Below are 14,245 nucleotides of genomic sequence, written 5' to 3'. Positions count from 1 at the left end.
AAAACTATAGAAGAAATCAATAAAATAAGGAGCTGGTTCTTGGAAAAGATCAAACCCTTGGGAAGACTCACTAAGGAAAAAAGAGAAACGACTCATATAAACAAAATCAAAAATGAAAGAGGAGAAAACACCACAGATATCATAAGTATACAAAGAATTATTGTAGAATACTATGAAAAACTATATGCCACCAAATTTAATAATCTAGAAGAAAGAGATAAATTCCTAGAACAATACAATCTTCCTAGCCTGAGTTATGAAGAGGTAGAAAGCCTAAACGGACCCATAGCAGGGAGGAAATAGAAACAAATATCAAAAATCTCCCAAAACATAAAAGTCCAGGGCCAGACAGCTATACTAGTGAATTCTATCAAACATTCAAAGACTTGGTTCCTATTTTACTCAAAGTCTTCCAAAAAATTGAAGAAGAAGCAATACTTCCAAACACATTTTATGAGGCCAACATAAACATACCGAAACCTGGAAAGGACAACACAAAGAAAGAATACTACAGACAAATATCTCTAATGAATATAGATGCTAAAATACTAAACAAAATACTAGCAAATCAAATACAACAATCCATTAAAAAATAATTTATCGTGATCAAGTGGGATTCATCCCAGAATCACAAGGATGGTTCAACATATGGAAAACAGTTAACATAATACATCATATCAACAAAACAAAGAACAGAAACCATATGATCCTATCAACAGATGCAGGAAAGGCATTCAATAAAATACAACACAATTTTATGTTTAAAACACTTAACAAAATGGGTACAGAAGAAAAATATCTCAACATAATACAGTGTTACCTTGAGATACGAATTTAATTCATTCTGCTATCGAGTTAGTAAGTCACTCAACTCATATATCAAACTGCCGATACTGGACCCCTGCGCCAACATGCCAACTAGCGGCAGCTTCCCGAATCACAACTCATATCTCGGAATTACACGCGGATGTCGAACAAAAATATGAACCGAGTCGCAGCTCATATCTTAAAAAAATTCGTATGTTGGTCTGCTCGTATCTCAAAGTACCACTGTAAAGGACATTTATGACAAACCATCAGCTAACATCAACAAGACAAGGTTGTCCACCCTCTCCACTTTTATTCAATGTAGTGCTGGAAGTTCTAGCCAGAGCAATCAGATAAGAAAAAGAAATAAAAGGCATTCATATTGGGAAAGAAGAAGTAATGGTTTCACTTTTTGCATAGGATGATATGATCCTATACATCAAAAACTCCAAAGACTCCACAAAAAGACTATTAGAAACAATGAACCAATACAGTAAAGATACAAAGATCGCAGGGTACAAAATTAATATATAGAAGTCTATTGCCTTCCTATATGTCAACAATGAAATATCAGAAAACAAACTCAAAAAAATAATCCCCTTCATGGTTGCAACAAAAAAATTAAATATCTAGGAATAAAAATAACAAAGAAAGTAAAGGACCTACATAACGAAAACTACAAAGTATTGTTAAGGGAAATCAAAAAAGATACAATGAAATGGAAAAATATTCCTTGTTCTTGGATAGGAAGAATAAATATAGTCAAAATGATCATACTACCCAAAGCAATATACAAATTTAATGCAATTCCCATCAAAATTCCAATATCATTTTTTAAAGAAATGGAAAAAAAATCTTCAGGTTTATATGAAACTATAAAAAACCCCAAATAGCCAAAGTAATCCTAAGGAAAAAGAAAGAAGCTGGGGGCATCACAATACCTGACTTCAAATTATATTGCAGAGCCACAATAATCAAAACAGCATGGTATTGGCAGAAAAATAGACACTCCGACCAATGGAACAGAATAGAGAGCCCATAAATAAAACCACATATATATAGTCAAATAATCTTTGATAAAGGGGCCAACACACAATGGAGAAAAGAAAGCCTCTTCCATAAATGTTGCTGGGAAAACAGGAAAGCCACATGCAAAAGAATGAAACTCGACTACAGTGTGTCCCCTTGTACTTAATTAATTTAAAATGGATCAAAGACCTAAATATAAGGCCTGAAACAATCAATTACATAGAAGAAAACATAGGTACTAAACTCATGGACCTTGGCCATAAAGAGCACTTTATGAATTTGATCCCAAAGGCAAGGGAAGTGACGGCAAAGATAAATGAATGAGACTACATCAGACTAAGAAGCTTTTGCACAGCAAGAAAAACTGACAACAAAACAGTCAACTAAATGGGAGATAATATTTTCAAACAACAGCACAGATAAGGGCCTAATATCCAAAATATAAAAAGAACTCATAAAACTCAACAACAAACAAGCAAACAATCCAATAAAAAAATGGGAAGAGGACATGAACAGACACTTCTCCCAGGAAGAAATACAAATGGCCAACACATATATGAAAAGATGCTCATCTTCATTAGCTATTCAAGAAATGCAAATCAAACGTACAATGAGATACTACCTCACACCTGTTAGGTTAGCTATTATCAACAAGACAGGTAATAACAAGTGTTGGAGAGGCTGTGGAGAAAAAGGAACCCTCTTTCACTGTTGGTAGAAATGTAAAGTAGTACAACCATTATAGAAGAAAGTATGGTGGTTCTTCAAATAATTAAAAATAGAACTACCATATGACCCAGCATTCCATCTAATGCTTATACACCCCCAAAACTCAAAAACATTGGTACAGCCTGACCAGGTGGTGGTGCAGTGGATAGAGCGTAGGACTGGGATGCGGAGGACTCAGGTTCGAGACCCTGAGGTCGCAAGCTTGAGCGCGGGCTCATCTGGTTTGAGCAAAAAGCTCCCCACTTTGGACCCAAGGTCGCTGGCTCGAGCAAGGGGTTACTTGGTCTGCTGAAGGCCCACGGTCAAGGCACATATGAGAAAGCAATCAATGAACAACTAAGGTGTCACAACGAAAAACTGATGATTGATGCTTCTCAACTCTCTCTGTTCCTGTCTGTCTGTCCCTATCTATCCCTCTCTCTGACCCTCTCTCTGTCTCTGTAAAAAAACCAAACATTGGTATGTAAAGACACATGCAGCCCATGTTCATCACAACATTGTTCACAGTGACCAAGACATGGAAAAACCAAAAATCCCCTCAATAGATGATTATATAAAGAAAGATGTGGTACATATATACTATGGAATACTAGTCAGCCATAAGAAATGATGACATAGGATCATTTACAACAACATGGATGGACCTTGATAACATTATACTGAGTGAAATAAGTAAATCAGAAAAAACTAAGAACTGTATAATTCTATACATAGGTAGGACACAAAAATGAGACTCATGGACATGGACAAGAGTGTGGTGGTTACCAGGGGGATGGGAAGGGAGGAGAGAGAGGTGGTGGGGGAGGGGAGGGGCACAAAGAAAACCAAATAGAAGGTGACAGAAGACAATTTGACTTTGGGTGATGGGTGTACAACATAATCAAATGTCAAAATGACCTGGAGATGTTTTTTCTGAACCTATATACCCTAGTTAATCAATGTCACCCCATTAAAATTAATTGTCTAAATAAAAATAAAAAATAAAAAGGTAATGGATACAATGTTTAAATAATCAACTTTCTTTATTAATGTGCAACATCTAATACTTTTTAATTTATTCTTTTATACTTTACATTATTATATTTGTTAATAGTACACAATTAAAAAGCAGCCTGGCCTGTGGTGGTGCAGTAGATAGAACGTCGAGTGTCGATCTGGAACACTGGGGTTGCTGGTTTGAAACCCTGGGCTTGCCAGAGGAAGGCACATATGAAAAGTAATCAATCAATGAACAACTAAAGTGAAGTAACTATCAGTTGATACTTCTTGCCCCCTGTCCCTCTCTCTCCTCTCTCTGTAAAATCAATAAATAAAATCTTTTCTTAAATAAATAAATAGGTTCTAGCACCTGGTAAAGAAGGAGTAACTTTATATCAGATTAACCACAGACCACTAACAACTGCAAAATCTGGATGGAATTTTAAAGATTAAAAAATATATATATTTGGCCCTGGCCGGTTGGTTCAGTGATAGAGCATCAGTCTGACATGTAGATGTCCCAGGTTTGATTCCCAGTCAGGGCACACAGGAGCCCATCAGCTTCTCCTTCCCTCCTCCTCTCACTTCTCTCTCACTCTTTCACTCTCTTTCTCTCTTCCCCTCCTGCAGCCATTGCTAGATTGGAGCGACTTGGCCTCAGGTGCTGAGGATGGCTCCATGACCTCTGCCTTAGGTGCTAAGAAGAGCTCAGTTGCTGAGCAACAAAGCAATACCCCACAGGGGCAGAGCATCCCTCCCTAGTGGGCTTGCCAGGTGGATCCTGGTGTGGGCACATGCAGGAGTCTGTTTCTCTGCTTCCTCCCCTTTCACTGAATTTAAAAATATATACATATTTGAAGGAACATGACAAAAAGCTGGCAGAAATAGAAGAGGATTCACCTGACCAGGCAGTGGCACAGTGGATAGAGCATCGAACTAGGACGGGAAAGACTCAAGTTCGAGACCCCAAGGTCGCCAGCTTAAGCACGGGCTCATCTAGTTTGAGCAAAGCTCACCAGGTTGAGCCCAAGGTCGCTGGCTTGAGCCAGGGGTCACTCGGTCTGCTGTAGCCTCCCGGTCAAGACACATATGAGAAAGCAACCAATGAACAACTAAGGTGCTGCAACAAAGAATTGATGCTTCTCATCTCTCTTCCTTCCTGTCTGTCTGTCCCTATCTGTCCCTTTCTCTGACTCTCTCTGTCTCTGTCAAAAAACAAAAATAAGAAAGGATACAACCACTGAAAGAAAAAAGACACACAGTGTGATCTGCATTCACACAACTTTCCCCATGAGGCAATCCCCACTGTGAGGTACACAGAAAATAGATCTCAAGTAAAACACTACAGTCTTACTGGCCTAAGATGAAAGAATTTGGGATTACTGAAGAAACTAGAAACTGAGGGAGGAATCCTGGGAAGAAGGAAGCCACAAAAGGGGAAGTCCCAAATCTATGTAAATGTCCCCTCAAATCTATGAATGATCTCAAAGTGTTCATACAAGGATGCAGGGTTTCCTAGTCTAGTGAGGAAAACAACAGTTAAAAAGCTGACAGATGCAGTGCCTTAGGAGGCTAACAGAGAAGGGTAAAGTAAGTCTCCATAAAACCCTAAGAAGAGATGGGTAAAACTCCTCTTTGGATCCTGTCTGGAGTCACAGTTGAAAAAAAAAAAAAAAAAGCTGACAGAGTTGGTAAATACTTAACATAAGAGAGACAAAGTTTTAAAGTTTGAGACTTTGCACAGAAACCTCAGAATGGCCCACACATACATCTTCGGAATAAATACAACAACCTACTACTAAGAAAACAACTCTATGATTAAGAGCAAAACTGAAACAGATTTACTTTAACAAAGCCTAAAGCCAGGCTGTAATAACATCAAGGCTATGTACAAATAACTTAAATACATACTAGGACAAAACTCATTATCATTCAAAGGAAGATAACAAATCCATAGTCCACAAAACATATCATCCACAATGCCCAAATTGTGATAAAAGTAATTGAGACATGCAACTAAACAGAAAGAGGTAATCCAGAGTTAAAAGAAAAAAATATCTATTAATGAAAAATGACCCACAGATGACCTAGATTTGAGAATAATCAAGGATTTTAAAATAACAATGACAAATATGTTAACAGCCTGACCAGGTGGTGGCACAGTGGATAGAGCATCAAACTGGGACATGGAGGACCCAAGTTAAAACCCCAAGGTCGCCAGCTTGAGCACATGCTCATCCAGCTTGAATGTGGGCTCACCAGCTTGAGCGCAGGGTCACTGGATTGAGTGTGGGATCATACACATGACCCCATGGTCGCTGACTCGAACCCAAAGGCTGCTGCCTTGAAACCCAAAGTCACTGAGGCCAAGGTCCCTGGCTTGAGTAAGTGGTCACTTGCTCTGCTGTCACCCTCCTCTGGTCAAGACACATATGAGAAAGCAATCAATAAAAAACTAGGCCCTGGCCGTTTGGCTCAGTGGTAGAGCGTCGGCCTGGTGTGCAGAAGTCCCGGGTTCGATTCCTGGCCAGGACACACAGGAGAAGCGCCCATCTGCTTCTCCACCCCTCCCCCTCTCCTTCCTCTCTGTCTCTCTCTTCCCCTCCTGCAGCCAAGGCTCCATTGGAGCAAAAGATGGCCCAGGCGCTGGGGATGGCTCCTTGGCCTCTGCCCCAGGCGCTAGAGTGGCTCTGGTCGCAACAGAGCGACGCCCAGATGGGCAGAGCATCGCCCCCTGGTGGGTGTGCCGGGTGGATCCCGGTCGGGCACATGCGGGAGTCTGTCTGACTGCCTCCCAGTTTCCAGCTTCGGAAAATACAAAAAAAACAAACAAACAAAAAAAAAAACAACTAAGGTGCCACAATGAAGAGCTGATGCTTCTCATCTCTCTCTCTTCCTGTCTGTCTCTATCTGTCCCTCTCTCTGACTCTCTGTCAAAAATAATATATATATGAGCCCTTGCTGGTTGGCTCAGTGGTAGAGTGTTGGCCTGGCATGTGGAAGTCCCGGGTTCGATTCCCAGCTAGGGCACACAGGAGAAGCACCCATCTTCTTCTCCACCCTTCTCCCTCTCCTTTCTCTCTATCTCTCTCTTCCCCTTCCGCAGCCAAGGCTCCATTGGAGCAAAAGTTGGCCCGGGCTCTAAGGATGGCTCCATGGCTTCCCCCTCAGGCACTGGAATGGCTCTGGTTACAACAGAGCAACACCCCAGAAGGGCAGAGCATCTGCCGGGTGGATCCCGGTCAGGCGCATGCAGGAGTCTGTCTGCCTCCCCCACTTCTCACTTTGGAAAAATACAATAATAATAAAAATAAAAATAATAATTTATGTATGTACAAATACATATATATGTTAACAATGAGCATAATGGGTGAATATACAGGGAATTTCAAGAGCAAGATGGAAACTTTTTTTCTTAAATGGAACTTCAAAACTGAAAACAATATTTTATATTTTTAAAAATGATTACGAGATTAATATAAAATTGGACAATGATGAAGGAAAGATTAGTGACCTTTAGACAGTTCAATAGAAATCATACAAATCAAAGTATAATGGTTAATTTTATGTTTCAAATTGACTGGGCTATCAGGTACACAGATATTTGGTCAAATATTATTCTGGATACATCTGTAAAGGTGTGTTTGTGAGGATGAGATTAACATTTAAATTGGCAGACTGACTAAAGCAGATTGTCCTATCTAATGTCCGTAGCCATTATCCTATCAGTTAAAAGCTTTTCGGAGAGCCTGACCAGGCGGTGGCGCAGTGGATAGAGCGTAGGACTGGGATGCCGAGACCCCAAGGTCACCAGCTTGAGCGCGGGCTCATCTGGCTTGAGCAAAAGCTCACCAGCTTGGACCCAAGGTCGCTGGCTCGAGCAAGGGGTTACTCGGTCTGCTGAAGGCCCGTGGTCAAGCCACATAAGAGGAAGCAATCAATGAACAACTAAGGTGTCAAAAACAAAAAATTGATGATTGATGCTTCTCATCTCTCTGTTCTTGTCTGTCTGTCCCTATCTATCCCTCTCTCTGACTCTCTCTCTGTCCCTGTATTAAAAAAAAAAAAAAGAGCTTTTGGAGAACTAACATGTGGACTCTCTCCTAAGTAAGAGAGAATTCCTCTTGCCTGACTACCTTAAAATTGGAACACTGACTTTTATCTGTCTTCACACTTAAACTGAAATCGGCTCCTCCTGGGTCTCGAAAATGCCAGCCTTCATACTGGAACTACACAAGCAGCCTTCCTGCTTCTCAAGCCTCTGGGCTTGGATAGAAAATTCAGCTCCCTGACTCACCCTGAAGATCTTGGGAATTATCAACCTCCATAACTGCCAATTTTTTCTAATAAATGTATTTAGATAGGTAGATAAATAGATATATAGACAGAGAGACAAAAAGACATAGATAGATCTCCCATTGGTTTTATTTCTATGGAGAACCAGAAAGCACAGAGAGAAAAAAGGTTGAAAAAGGGCCTCAGTAATAAGTGACAGCACCAAATGTTTTAACATAAGCAGAAGTGAAACCCTAGAGCCAAAGGAAGACAGCAGAGACCAAAGAAAACATCTGAAAAAAATACTGTCCAAGAGTTTTCCTAATTTGATTAAAAACTGTAACTCACAGATTCAACAGGCACGGTTAAAACTAAGCACAAAGAAAACCACACCTACGCATGTCCTGTTTAAAATGCTGAAAACCAAAGATAAAGGAATAATTATTAAAAGACATCAGAGAAAAAACAAGACACATCACACACAGGGAAACAATGATAAAAATAATGTCTAACTTCCAATCAGAAACAAAGTAATCTAGAAGACATGTACCAGTATCATTAAAAGTGCTAAAAGAATACAATGGAATATTATTCAGTTAAAAGACAAAACAAAATTCTGAAACATGCTACAATATAGTTAAATCTTGAAAACAGTATGAGAAATTAAATAAGCCAAACACAAGAGGACAAATATTGTATTGAGACAGCACAAGGACTTTGGGCTTGGGAATAGAAAACATCAGATGCCCAGGAAGCCAAGTGAAGATCAAGTGGTCAGAAAAATTTCAGGTAAGTTGAATGCAAAACTGTCACCACCCTTTCGCTCCCACTGAGAAATGGGCAAGTAACTAATTTTATCTTCCTTCTAACTGCCTGCTTACACTACTGACTGCATGTGCAACTGATCAAGGTTTAACGCTATATGCCCTTCCTAGGGTGGCAGTATTGAGCAGTCTGCCATCCTGCCTCCACAGTGCAAACATAAACACAGTTACCAGGCAGCAAGCAGAGCTGGTAAAGGAAGTCACCTCATCCTGAAATGTAAAATTCTGCAAGCCTGTCTTTTACAAAAAGCCCGCCTTGTCCCCAGCTTATAAAAGGAAACCAAGCGATGCCAGCTACCCCCCCCACACACACACACACACCTCGAGCCAGTTCAGACAACCTCCTTTCCTCTGAGCTATCTCCCTTGTGCTCAAGCATAAGCTTAAAAAAATATGTCTAAAATTTTCTCTGGGATTTCTTCTCGATTTCTATCTTGGGGAACCTAAGAACCCCAATGCCAGTAACAGTATGATTCCACATATAAGAAGTACCTGGTACTGTACAGGCAAATTCAGAAGGGAAAAAAACAGACTAGAGGTTACCTGTCTGGGAAGAAGGAAGAATGAGTACTTACTGCCAGATAAGTACAAAATTTCTGTTTGGGATAAAAATGTTCTGGAAATGCATGATAGTTATACAATGCTATGAATGTGCTTAGTATCAATGAATTGTAAACTTAAAAACTGTTAAAATAGTAGGTTTTAAGCTTTATATATTTTATAGCAGTGAATAAAACAGATGAAAAGTACAAAAGAGCCTGACCAGGTGGTGATGCAATGGAGAGAGCATCAGACTGGGATGCAGAGGACCCAGGTTCGAAACCCCGAGGTCACCAGCTTGAGCACAGGCTCACCAGCTTGAGCGTGGGGTCACTGCTGGCTTGAGCGTGGGATCATAGACATGATGACCCCAGGGTCACTGGCTTGAGCCAAGGTTGCTGGCTTGAGCAAGGGGTCACTTACTCTGAGGAGCCCCCCAGTCAAGACACGTATAAGAAAGCAATCAATGAACAACTAAGGAGCCGCAACAAAGAATTGATGCTTCTCATCTCTCTCCTTTCCTGTCTGTCTGTCCCCATCTGCCCCTCTCTTGGTCTCTTATCTCTGTCTCCGACACACACACACACACACACACAGTACAAAAAGAAATCCAGCCAACCCATACAGTTTTTAAGATAAACCTTAGAAGACATTCCATAAACTTGTGAAACGTTGAAGGGAGATAAAAGCCTTTACGTCCCCCCAAAAGGTAATCAAATATAAACCATATAACTAACTACTATCAATATACAAGCTAATTTTTATTGAGGATTAGAGAGTGTTGCAATATAAGATAAACTTTTTAAAAAAATTTTAATCTATATAATAGCTATAATTTCTTCTTCTTTCTTTTGCTGCAGAAAGTGTTATTGTTTCCATTTGGTCAAAAGTATGGGCTGCCCAGTGGCTGCACGGAGAGGCTCAGGAAAGAGCCAGACATCAGGAGGATGCAGGAGGCCCCTCAGAAGCCTCTGGGTTCCAAAGGCTCCTTGTGATGCTTGAGGGTGAGCCTTCTGAAGCGATATCCAGTCAGCCTGGGGGCCAACCAGCCTGTAGAGGCTGGTCAGGTTTCACCTCCTCATCCAGGAAGTGTTTCTCCACAAAGTCACAGAGATGAGGTTCTGCAGGTAGAACCCAGGGCATCAAGATCCAAAAGGGCCTGATTCAGGTTCTTCCTCATGACCATGGCGGCTTCCACGGTGTCCTGGGTTTTAGCCCACTCATTCTGGGAAGGCCTCTGCATGTACTGGAAGAGGGAGCAGCCACCACGCTGGTCTTCCACCTTCAGGAGACACTTGGCACCCTCGCAGTTCTCCTCCACCAACTGGCAGAAGTGGCCCAGGTCTCCAGAGCCACGTTGCCAGTCAAAATGAAAGCCCAGAGAGAGGTAGGCGTAGATCTGCAGATGCAGGGTGACCAGGCAGTTGACGGCAGCCTCCACCTCAGTGGAACAACCCTGACGAATTCGGAAGCTCCTGGTTGCTCGGCAATAAGAAGGTAAGCTCAAAAGCAGTGTTGGCAGGTCTCAGAGGCCGAGGCAGCTGAGCTGGCTCCAAAGGGGATGACAAGAAAGAGGTTGGAGGGTGGTCGGGGGCTGGAGAAAGGGGCGTCCCTGGGCCTGTTCCATCCAAACACTGTTGAAGCAAGAGACAGATGCGGGGGACCACCAAGGGCACCACGAGAGCATAATTTCTCCTTCTAAATTCACCAGATGTCATTACTGTTCTTTTCTGCACTGAAGTGGCATGGTCACCTGTTTGATCCTGGGGTCACTGGCTCAAACCCGAGGGCACTGGCACAAATCCCTGCCAGAGCACATCGAGAAGCAATCAATGGCACAACTGAGTGGAACAATAAGTTGATGCTTCTCTCTCTCTCTATTTCTGTCTCCATCTCTCTCTCTCTCTCTCTCTTCCTCTCTCTCAAAAAAAAATTTTAAAAAGATGAATATATCACTTAACTTTCTTTTTGTATTATTTACTGATTGATTTTAGAGAGACACAGAGAGAGAAGCACTCATTTGTTGTTCCACTTAGTTGTGCCTTCATTGATTGTTTCCCCTATGTGCCCTGACTAGGGATCAAACCCACAGCCTTGGCATTTCGGGATGATGCTCTAACCAACTGAGCTAATTGGCCAGGGCCAACTTAACTTTCAAATACCTTGTTTATTCAAAGACCACCTTTTGTTGATTGGTTATGTAAGTCATAAGAAATCTATAGGAAAATATATTTATATATACATATAGACACATTTTTTTCTATAAGCATAAAACACTAATAATGTAGAATCAAAATATTTTGTCATCTGCAAAATATCTAATAATAGTTATTTTATAACACTGTTTTATATAAACATTCTGAAGTAAAACTGGCAGACTAAACCCACAAGTAAGTTCCTCTCTGCACCCTACCAAACCCTTACCAGAAAGACTGGCATGCACAGGGAGAACAATACTGAGCAGGGCAGCATCAACACAACGCTAGGAAATAGATCCATCTCTGCTGTTTATTTTCCTTTTCCACAATTATATTTCCCTGCCATATTATACAAGATCCTTTTTGCTTATGAAACTACTTTTATGTGATATTTCTATTTCTCTTATTACCTAATGTGGTGTTTGCTCAGAATAAGCTGTTCAATAAAAACCTTCTAAATAAGGAAATAAAATTTTAAAAAACAGAAAGCAAATGGATGAATAACCAGTAACTAACTGAAGAGAGGAAGATAAACACCAATGCCTGGAAGCCAAGACATCACTAAGCAAACTAATCTCTTCTAACGTAAACTAATTCCTTACAAAAAAAAAACAACTAGGCCCTGGCTGGTTGGCTCAGTGGTAGAGCGTCGGCCTGGCGTGCGGAAGTCCCAGGTTCGATTCCCGGCCAGGGCACACAGGAGAAGCGCCCATCTGCTTCTCCACCCCTCCCCCTCTCCTTCCTCTCTGTCTCTCTCTTCCCCTCCCGCAGCCAAGGCTCCATTGGAGCAAAGGTGGCCCGGGCACTGGGGATGGCTCCATGGCCTCTGCCTCAGGCGCTAGAGTGCCTCTGGTCACAACAGAGCGACACCCCTGATGGGCAGAGCATCGCCCCCTGGTGGGCGTGCTGGGTGGATCCCAGTCGGGTGCATGCGGGAATCTGTCTGACTGCCTCCCCGTTTCCAGCTTCAGAAAAACACAAAAAAAAAAACCCCCCACACACACACAAAAAAAAAAAAAACACCGGAAGAGCTCCAAATAGAAAGCACCTGTTACTTCTGAAAGCCAAATGGCAGAAACTGTCAATAAGAAACATGTAGATGCCTAACTCCCCTCCTCATGCTGCAGAAAACAGGTTAGCTGTGGAGAGGCTGAAGCAAATGGGCCCCAAATCAGCAGACATCGAGTACAGTGTGGGGCCACATACCACGACTCCACTTAAAAGTGAGTTTTGGCCCTGGCCAGTTGGCTCAGTGGTAGAGCATCAGCTTGGCGTGTGGAAGTCCCGGGTTCAATTCCCAGCCAGGGCACACAGGAGAGGCACCCATCTGCTTCTCCACCCTTCCCGCTCTCCTTTCTCTCTATCTCTCTCTTCTCCTCCCATAGCCAAGGCTCCATTGGAGCAAAGTTGGCCCGGACTCTGAGGATGGTTCCATGGCCTCTGCCTCAGGTGCTGAAATGGCTACAGGAGCAATGGAGCAACGGACCAGATGGGCAGAGAATCACCCCCTAGTGGACATGCTGGGTGGATTCCGGTTGGGCGCATGCACAAGTCTGTCTCTCTGCCTCCCCGCTTCTCACATCAGAAAAACAAACACACACAAAAAGAAACAAACTGAATTTTATTTAAAAAGTTCAAATAAGGCAAGGAGAGATCTCCGGTCCCTTCCCTCATTCTACACTAGAATACTAGCTATTGCCCTGCCAGAGCTGGGAAGACTTCCCTGATACAAACAAAAACATGGACATTTGGTTTCATTGGGGAAACACTTGGGAATTCCCGTAACCAAAAAGCCTGATCACACCACAGCCTCTTGAAATCACCCAGACCAGTGTTCACAAACAAAACTTCCAAATGGCTTTTAAGTGTCACGCTCACAAGTATGAAAATTGCAGAGGGTCGCTAGATGGTTTAGGAAACTGACTAACATGTATTAGGGTCTGAAACAAACAAAAAATATGACAGCAGAAAGAAAAACAGCAGATAAGAACTAATTTTAAACAATACCCTAAGAAATCAGCCAAAATATGTATTATGTTAATGAACCAAGAACAGGATATTATTTTTTTTTAAGTATTAATCAGAATTGAATCTCTAGAAATTAAAACTATGAAAACCAAAATAATAAATTCATCAGAGTTAGAGGGCTTGGGAAATAAAATTGAAGAACCTTCCAAGATAGTAGGACAAAAGACAGAAATGTTTAAATGGAGAAAAAATAGTTTTTGGGAAAAAAAAACAAGATTTGGAACACAAACATTTCATTCATAGAAACTAGAAAAATAAAATTGAGGAAAGACAGTGGAAGAGATTAGGACACTATCTTTTTCAATTTCTCCAAAACTGAAGCATATGGATTTCCAGATTGAAAGTGCAAAATGAGCCCCCAGAATACTGAATAAAAAAGTTCCATCCCAAAATGCTTCGTTGTGATCAGGAGAATGTGAGGATTAAGACACACAAAAACATGGGAATCAAAATGCCAAAGGATTGCATAATAGCATGGCTGGAAATTAAAAAATACGAACAATTTCTTAAAAAACCTCAGGGAAAATTATTTCCAGTCTTGCATATACCAAATGAGAAAGTAAAATAAGAAAGAAAAAAAAACCAATAAGATTCAGGAAGCAGGGAATGTGATTTTGGAGAGAGGAAAGGAGAATTCAAAATAATGGCGAGGTTAAGACCAGCAATGACAAGCAGTAAACCTAGGGAGCACCCACTCCAGTCTCAACGGGGCCGGGTGGAGGGGTCTCCAGGGAAAACCAAACGGAACTAGCAGATAATCTGCTTCATTTGTTTGGTATACTAACTCTACCATGAGTTCCACTGGGAAGACTGCAAGGCCGCATGAGAGATGGGGGC

General features: G+C 41.5%; 1 protein-coding gene and 1 non-coding gene across 5 annotated transcripts in view; one reads left to right on the top strand and one right to left on the bottom strand.

Annotated features, from left to right (window-relative positions):
• TASP1 (taspase 1) overlaps positions 1–14,245 on the bottom strand; it is a 314,709-nt gene that overhangs the window by 209,839 nt on the left and 90,625 nt on the right. The gene's annotated exons all lie outside the window — the stretch shown is intronic.
• On the top strand, positions 5,077–5,203 carry LOC136407422 (small nucleolar RNA SNORA26). The gene has a single exon (XR_010751956.1). It is a non-coding gene; the product is annotated as a small nucleolar RNA SNORA26 (small nucleolar RNA).

This window comes from Saccopteryx leptura, chromosome 5 (assembly GCF_036850995.1).
Source record: "Saccopteryx leptura isolate mSacLep1 chromosome 5, mSacLep1_pri_phased_curated, whole genome shotgun sequence".
In the NCBI taxonomy this organism is placed as follows: Eukaryota; Metazoa; Chordata; class Mammalia; order Chiroptera; family Emballonuridae; genus Saccopteryx; species Saccopteryx leptura.
The sequence above is the reverse complement of the archived record's forward strand: the minus strand, read 5'-3'. Positions and strand labels throughout refer to the sequence as shown.